Genomic DNA, 8,964 nt, shown 5'->3' on the forward strand with positions numbered 1-8,964 from the left:
TTCTTTCCTTTGATGTTCAAAAATTTCCTCACCTATGTTCCTTTTGTGTTTAAAAGAGCTTACTTTATCCATTCTTTTAGGATAGGTCTGCTGATAAGAAAGTCTTTTAATTTATCTTCATCTGAGAATGTTTTGATTGTTCCCTTCATTCCTTGAGAATATTCTCCCTGGATGTAGTATTATGGATTGATAATTCTCTTTCAGCACTTGAAACGTGTCAAGTGTCGGGTCACTTCCTTTTGACATCTTTGTTTTCTGATGAGAAGTCTTGTTTCATTCAAAAATGTTCTCTCTGTAGGTCATATGTTATTTCTTTTTCACGGCTTTCAAGATTTTTTCTTTATCTTTAGTTTCAGAAGTTTGACTATGATATTTCTTGATATAGAATTCTTTGGGTTTTATTCTATTTGGGCTTTGTTCAGCTTCTTCAACCTTTAGGTTTCTTTAGGCTCATATCTGTTGCCAAATTTGGGGATATTTCGGCCATTATTTCTCTGAGTACTTTTTTCCTTTCTGCACTCTCTCTCTCCTCTTCTTCCATGAGTCTGCAATGCATTTTAAAGGGCAAATAGGAAGCAATGATAAGTTTTAATAAAGGAACTTGTATCACTAAGCTTTTAATGAGAAACAAACCACTCCACAACTTAGTGGGTTAAAACAGCAATCATTTAATTAGTTCAAAAATCTATGGATTGGCAATTTGAGCTGGTCTCAGTAGGAGAGTTTTTTTTTAAGATTTATTTTTATTTATTTATGATAAACATAGAGAGAGAGAGAGAGAGAGAGGCAGAGACACAGGCAGAGGGAGAAACAGGCTCCATGCCGGGAGCCGGATGCGGGACTCGATTCCGGGACTCTAGGATCGCGCCCTGGGCCAAAGGCAGGCATGAAACCGCTGAGCCACCCAGGGATCCCCCCAGTAGGACAGTTTTTATCTCCCTCCCCTGCTCTGCTCTCTGCTGGTCTTACTCATGCATCTTTGGTTGGTTGCTATACTAGCTGCAGGTTAGTTGATGTACAAAGTCTTGGGAATGTTTGTCTTTATTCAAATGTCCCCTCACCTTCTTGCATACTAAACTGAATTTATCACATGGAGATGAAAGTGTTATAAGAGTTATGAGAAGTAAGCTCCACTATGTAAGAAATTTTCAAGTTTTGCCATTGGTGTGTTTTCTAATGTCCCATTGACCAGAGTTAAGTCATATAAACAACCCAAATTCAAAAGATGAAAACTGGACTCCAATTTTCAATGGTAGGGAAAGATTTTTGCAATCCAGCTCAGGGCTATAGTCATCAGATTCACCTTTTTAAAAAAGTATTTTATACTCTAAGAGGTATTAGCTGCAGGAAGAAATAGTTGAGCATGAAAGATCAGATTAGGTAGGAAGAGAGAGAAAACAGGAGATTTAAAATACACTTAGGGGACAGAATTGACAAGTGATTGATTATGCATGATTAGAGAAAGAAGGATGTGTCATGTATTACTATTAGATTTCTGTCTTGAGCAATTTGTGAGTAGTAGTGACATTTATTGAATTGAGAATCCTAGAAGTGGCAAGATATAGACAAGGGTAACGAGTTCAGTTTGGGAAAAATTTTATTTGAGATACTGAAAAGCATCCAAGTGGAAATATTGACTTTATAGTTCAATATAGGGCCAAGAGCTTAGAATTGAGTTCTGGACTAAAAGAAAAGATCTGTAAGATACCAATTTATTGACCATAGCTTTGGCTACAGGAGTGGGTTAGTTAAATGCTAGTATCCTAATAGTTGTATGGTTCTGAAAATATAAAAGATTGAGCAAATACAAGATTCCATTGAATTCAATATCTTTTGCATAGTCAGAAAGGTATTTTATTTTACTATTTTATTAAGATGAATATCTTTGGTATTTGTTTAAAATAATTGTATATATATCAAGAGATAAATAATTACAAAATCCAATCTCGGCTATCACCCATGTTGAGAGCTACAGACGCTCATGAGTAAAGAGAAGAGTCAGATAATTATATGCTGGTAACAAGGAGTCAGTGCTATGTGATCGCAGAATCTAATCCCTCATGGTATTATGTAACTATTAATATAACAACTCCAATTAGAGTCATCTGATCAGGGTTGCCAAAAAGAATTCACTCAGTAAAATAAGACAATACTCAAAAGTATCTGGGATATTTGACTTAGTTTCAAACAGTGAGAATTGAGCCAGATTTCTGAAGTCTAGAGATCATGACCAGCAAAAATCTCTGGCCATATGTCACTTATGCCATATGTATGTATTTCTTAGTATGCATGCATCTTTCAACTCTAGGGGTAATTAGAATAAAGTACAAAGATATTTCAAGAAAATTAGATTAAAATATTATCTTGGGATGGAATCTATACATCATTTTTGTGTACATGAAATTAAATAAAATTTGGCATGTTTGAGTGACAGCCTTGTAAATCTAATTTAAAATTTTATTGAGTAATTGATTCAGAATGGTGATGTAAGTTAAAATCTTGCTAAGTTAATGTATAGTACATTATGAATATTTATACAAAGTTAAATTGTATCGTACTTGTAAGTTAATATCTGGGATTTATAAAGGTCCCTAATACTTGAGAGAGATTTTTCTCGGAAAATCAAAACACTTAAAATAAATCTAAAATAGATTTTATTTATAAATTCTGCTTAAAATGTTTGAAGTCATATTCAAAGGCCCTTTAAAGATAACTGTTCTTCTAGAATTATAAGTTGAATAGAATTTGCTAATTGAACTTAAGTACATGACAAGGGTTTTGAATTTGTAACTTCAGAAAATTAAAATAAACATAAAACTCTGCTAAGTCTTTCTTACATACAAAATCTACCTTGAACTCAAAGACAAGGGAATAAGTTAGAAGACTTTTTCATGAAATAAGAACCTCAGTACCAGAGGCACAAGAAGAATGAAATTTGGAAGGGCAGTATAATGGGACCTAAAATGAGGCAAGTACAAAAATATAACCAGAATGACATGCTAAGGATCTTGAGAGAGAATGAAACTTGGGTTGTACTGAGGTCAATGTTAAATGCAATGAAGTCTTGTTGAGGCCAATATTAAATGCAATACCCAAAAATGTTAAAAATTGACAGCTAGCAAACAGCAAGGCAAGGGGTTGATTTTCTCTCCCCCTCCACCAGGTCACAGGGAAGCCCATTTGCAACAAACTTCCATTGAGTTCTTTCACTCCCTGTGTCTCCAATCTTGAATCATGAGAGGGAGAAGTGTTGTAAGAATAAGCCTATTTGTGTTGATTCAGGTAGTATGGGAGACTAGGTGCTCAGAGCAAATCATGAGCTTATAAGAACTAATTTTAAACCTGCCCATATGAAGCAGACTCATTGCTTTATCCCTTCTTTTCCCCAGAATTGGAAAGATATGTTAGGTGTCCTCCTTGTTGATACTCTCTCGTTCATACCATGATCCTTAACACAGGTGTAAAATTCCACATATCTCTGAGTCTCATGATACCTTTCATTTCTCTCTGTGCTCAACCACTGACATTTTAATCACTCTCTCTGCATTCATTTTAAAAAGCAAAATAGCATGTCATTGATAATCTTCCTCTTTCCACTAGGCCTTTCCCTATCCTGGGTGACTTCCTTCCTTCTAAATAGCAATTAAATCTATTTCTCTCCATCCTACCATCATCTACCCATTAATCCTTCATCCCATCATCATCTCTTTTCTGGATTATTGCTCTCACCTTTTAACTGATCTTACTGACTTTGTTTTGTAACTCATTCCTGTCTATTCCTCCATCTTCAGTGTTGATTCCTTATAAAATGCAAATCAGACATCAGAATAGTGTCCAAATTCTTAAACAAATGGACTTCTTTTTAAGCCAGTTCTTTTTTCACTTCACCTCTCATATTGTATGACATCCATCTACTTCAGTAAGATTGAAATTCATTGAGTTCTCAAAAAATTCCTTGTACTCTTACCTCGAAGTCTCCACATATGTTACTTTCTTCCTGAAACATCAATCTTGTCTCTACCCATAAATTTCACTCTCGGTCATGATTTCTTTATCCAGTTCTTTCCTATATAACCAGTAGGTCCTAACTTAAATTTAATTCCTTTATAAAGTTTTCTCTAAGATTTCCCCTATCTCAGGCACCCTGGATGTAGTGCTCCTATATCTATATATCACTAAATCTTTCTCTACTTCTTAATCAGATAATGTATTATACTTTTTGAAAATTACTTTGTTTTTTTGGTAGGTTCTTTGATCAGTACATATTTAGAAATGTTAAAGGGTTAGACTTTCCTAAACATAACATCTCTTTCTGTCTGCAAGCAATAGGCTGATGAATAATGTGTTATATTTTTAGAATTTCTTTCCCAGTTTAAGCCAGCACTGTTTCTTTTCTTAATGAAAACTATTTACACTATAGGAAGGTGTGCTTAAAGGATATGGCAAACCAAGATTCACTGATAATTAGGTGATATTAATAATTACTATTTCATAGGTTTCCATTTGTAGTACTGTATTAATGTATTAAACTTAGCTCGACATATATTAATAAAAATTATAACTTTTATTTCATTATATACTAATCACCATGGCTTCTTGCATGCATTCGTTCATTTGCCTCTTCACATCTTATTTAAAAGTAGACATTACTCCATTATCACAATTTAAGAAATAGAAAAACTTAAGCTGATAAAACTTAAGTAACTTGCCTCAGGTTTATGATTTATCCAGGTGAGGAAACCAAGCTGTATATTTACGTAGTTAGGTGCCAGGGCTTGGCCTCTGAATCTCCCAAATGTTTTAGTAAGAGAATAATCTCGGATGCCTGGGTGGCTTAGTGGTTAAGCACATTTGCCTTCAGCTCAGGGTGTGACCCTGGAGTACCAGGATCAAGTCCCACATCAGGCTCCCTACATGGAGCCTGCTTCTCCTTCTGCCTATGTCTCTGCCTCTCTCTTTCTGTGTCTCTCATGAATATATAAAAAAATCTTAAATAAATAAAAAAAGAATAAGCTCAGTTTAGGGGCACCTGGGTGGCTCAGGCAGTTAAAACTCTTGGTTTCTGCTCAGATCATGATCTGAAGGTCATGATCTCAGGGTCATAAGATTGAACCATGCATTGGGGTCCATGCTCAGGGTGGAGTCTGCTTGAGATTCTCTCTCTCCCACTCTCTCTGTTTCCCTCTGCTCATGCTCTCTCTCTCTCTCTCTCTCTCTCTGTAAAATAAATAAAATCTTTTTTTTAAAAAAAAAAGACTAATCTCAGTATAAGGAGAGAAAGATTATGTTTTATATATGAAGCAATGTGACCTCAAGAAATCAGCATTTTAAATGGAAACTAGACCCTTACTTACTAGTTCTCACGCTAGTTTCTATTTTGGATTCTATTAATGTATTATCATCTGAGTGGCTCATACTACTTGTCATATTGGACATCATTAGATGTTTTTATTTTATGTTGACACTCGTGGTAAGAGACATAGGATAGTTGACCTAGAAAATAAAAATTGAAGGCACTCTTTACTAAAAAGTGACTTAGTAGCTTGTGAAAAATACATTTACTTAATGAGGAAATATCATATGGCCTACCATGGCAACAAAATCAAGCACCTGCCAAGAGCATGTTCAAGAACTATGGGTAGTATAGTCCCAAATCCTTAATTAAGTGCCCTTTCCTATAAATTCCCTGATGTGTAGTCCATTTTACTAATAGCTACAAATATCCTTGGCACAGAAATGATTTCTTTTGCACTAAACATCACATATGCCAAGGGAAAGAGACAACAGTAGCAGAGCAAAACTGATTCTTACACAGAACAAAACTCGCATGAGGAAGGTTTATGTAGTATATGAATGGGGGTTGAAAGATGAAGTGGCAGCCTGGGGGAAAGGAAAGGGGACACAATTTATGTATTTCCTGTTTTAAGATGAGGATAAGTCTCTGCATTTCTATATCTTCCTCCATCCTCCAACTTTCTTTTCCTTCCTTCCTTTCCTTCCTTCCTCCCTTCCTTCTTTCCTCTTTCTTATCTTCCTTTCTTCCTTCCTACATTGTATTAGGGATTCAGATGCATGGATCCAGGGGAGAAACATGTAATTTACTCAAAGAAAGGTATGGATCCTGTCAGAAGTGCTTGAACTCACTGCTCAATTTATTTATTTTAAAGATTTATTTATTTATTCATGAGAGACACACAGAGAGAAAGAGGCAGAGACAAAGGCAGAGGGAGAAGCAGGCTCCCTACAGGGAGCCTGATGCAGAACTCCATCCCAAGGCCCTGGGATCATGACCTGAGCCAAAGGCAGAGCTCACCCAGATGCCCCTCACTGCTCAATTTGAATAGCAAATTTGAAAATCATCTACTCATTCCAATCTATTTATTTAAAAACAAAGAAATAGGATATGTGAAAGTTTCTTATTCTTTCTTGTTTTGATATTTTGTTATTTGTAAATTTAGAAATAATCATCTCAAAATGAAAAGGATATAATTCTAAATTGTAATTCGATATTTCTTTACACAAATCCTGAGACAGTATTAAGTGTAGGAGATATAGAAGAAAAAAACAAATCTTATTTTTACTTTCTTCTATTTGTATGAATTTTGGTAATTTCCGTGTTTTCTGGAAATTAAATTTTTCATCAACAAATGAGGACATTGATACTTCTCTTATTTCACAAAGATTGAGGATTAAATTTGGGAGGGCATTTTGTAAACGCAAAAGGATTTGAACATGCTTATGATTATAATGGTGTGTTGTCTATCATTTTCTCAGCTCAGCCTTCATAGAACTTGCAATTACTAAATCAGTATTCATGCATATTATATCATTTAGAAGGCTCCAGAGATCTCTTAATGAAATTATAAAAAAAGCAAATATTTTATACACTATCAGAATGCATCACTTCTGGATCAGTTGCCCAATAGGTAGAATAACCATAATGGTTTACAACACACAGAAGAAATATCTCTTTCAGTTGACATTCTAAAGGGATTTAGGTGGTAGAGAAACCTTTATTCAGAGTGGATAACCACTCAGATTTGGAAAATGTGCCCTGGAATCTTAAATAAGTTCAAGTAGACAGGTGTTTAAAGCTACATTCATCAAGGCTAAGAGAAATTCTTTTCCTTTTGGTATTTAAAATTTTTTTTAAATCTGAATTCTTTACCCTAAAACTTTTCATTTCTCTCAGTATAATTTGCAAAGCTGGTGTTAGTATCTTTAAAATTAAGTCATTCATAATTATTTTCTTTTCTAATCTGTTAATGAAGTCCTTTTATGTAAGCAAAATCTATATGATTTAAACTGCTATTTTTTTTCCTTTTCCCCAGAGACATTTTCAAAGAATACAATCCTTCTTAGAAAATTCTTGAAAGGATAATTTTTTTTTCAATTCTGCAAACTGTCTGGGAAACCCTGATTACCATACACATATCTTGGAGATTCACCAGTGCATATTAGCTTATTAAAAGCTTTGCATCTTCTTGTTGTAGAAAAACATATTTAACTGTTTAAACCAACGTTTTTAAAAATTTCTTTGGCCATGAGTAATTGGACTCAATTACTCAAGAATCTTGGCTGCCTTGTCACTTAAGTAAAAGCTGAGAATCAACATACACAGATGAAACAGAATAAAAGAACTTTAGCCAAAATCTATCCAAAACCTAACCAAAATAAGAATAATTAGAAACTAATACAATATATTGACAAAGGACTAGGTGGTGGCAGGGAAAGCAGATAGTACATGAAAATAATTTTACGATATTTTAGTTAGCAAACAAGCACGAACAAATGTAAATCAGTCTGCTGTCTTAATTTCCTTTTGGTAGTTTAAAGATGATGGGGAAATGTATTTGCCCATTTCAAGTCACCTTGGCTCCTTCTAGTTAAATATCTGTGATAACTACAATTTTCTATCTTCCTCTTTATAAGATTCTTTTTGACCAAGGAATTAAAATCTTGTGATATTATTAGAAAGAAATATTCCCAAAGTTCTCTTTATTAAAATGACATAGATAGTCTGTTTTGAAGCATATATACCTAATTTGGTTGGATAGTGTATGTTATTTATTTGCTTAACATCAGGCTGGAATGATAAACAGACATATTTCTTTAACCCTGTTCCAACATTGTTTATAAACTTATAGGGGAATGAGACATGAGATTTGGAGGAAGGAGAATTAGCATATAAAATAATTAGAATGGAATATTTGGAAAATCCAATCAAACACCAAAATATGTGATAGATCACTAAGATGGAAAGAGATCTAATAGATGTAGTAGATATGGTTTCATAGATAAAGGTTATCTCACATTTGGCATAAGCAAGGGTAGGAGAACAAGGACCTGAATTAAGTAAGTATCATAATATGAATGGATAAATTTGTATTTGGTCAGATTATGGAGGTTGTCCAATGATGGTCTAAGAGGTCCGTAAAGTGATGAGCTACCTCATGTGCTAGTAATTTGGCTGCCCCTCATAATGTTGAAGTGGAGGCCACCTGTCAGATGCTGTGCAGTGGGGCTTCCTTTACTGAGTGGGGGGATGAAATGAATCAGTCTCCCACATTGCTCTTTACATGACTTGCCTCTTATTCCCTGATCTGCCTCTCCCATTCATGTTTTTATACTACATTAGTATTTTCAAAATTGTGTTACCAAAATCATGTGTATTAGGTACATTGATATATACTATATAAGGGGAAAAATTCAGCCTAGTCACGTTGATAAGTGATGAGTTAGGCCAAATCATACAAATCTCTTGATTGTGAAAGCCTCAAAACCTTATATTATTCTCATGTTCACACAGATTCTCCAAGAGGAAGATATTTACAGTTTGCTAATTTTTTGAAGAATACTATTTTTAGAGGCAGTCCGGGTGGCTCAGCAGTTTAGTGCCATCCTCGGGCCAGGATGTGACCCTGGAGACCCCGGATCAAGTCCCACATCAGGCTCCCTGCATGG

Source organism: Vulpes vulpes, chromosome 13 (assembly GCF_048418805.1).
Source record: "Vulpes vulpes isolate BD-2025 chromosome 13, VulVul3, whole genome shotgun sequence".
NCBI lineage: Eukaryota > Metazoa > Chordata > Mammalia > Carnivora > Canidae > Vulpes > Vulpes vulpes.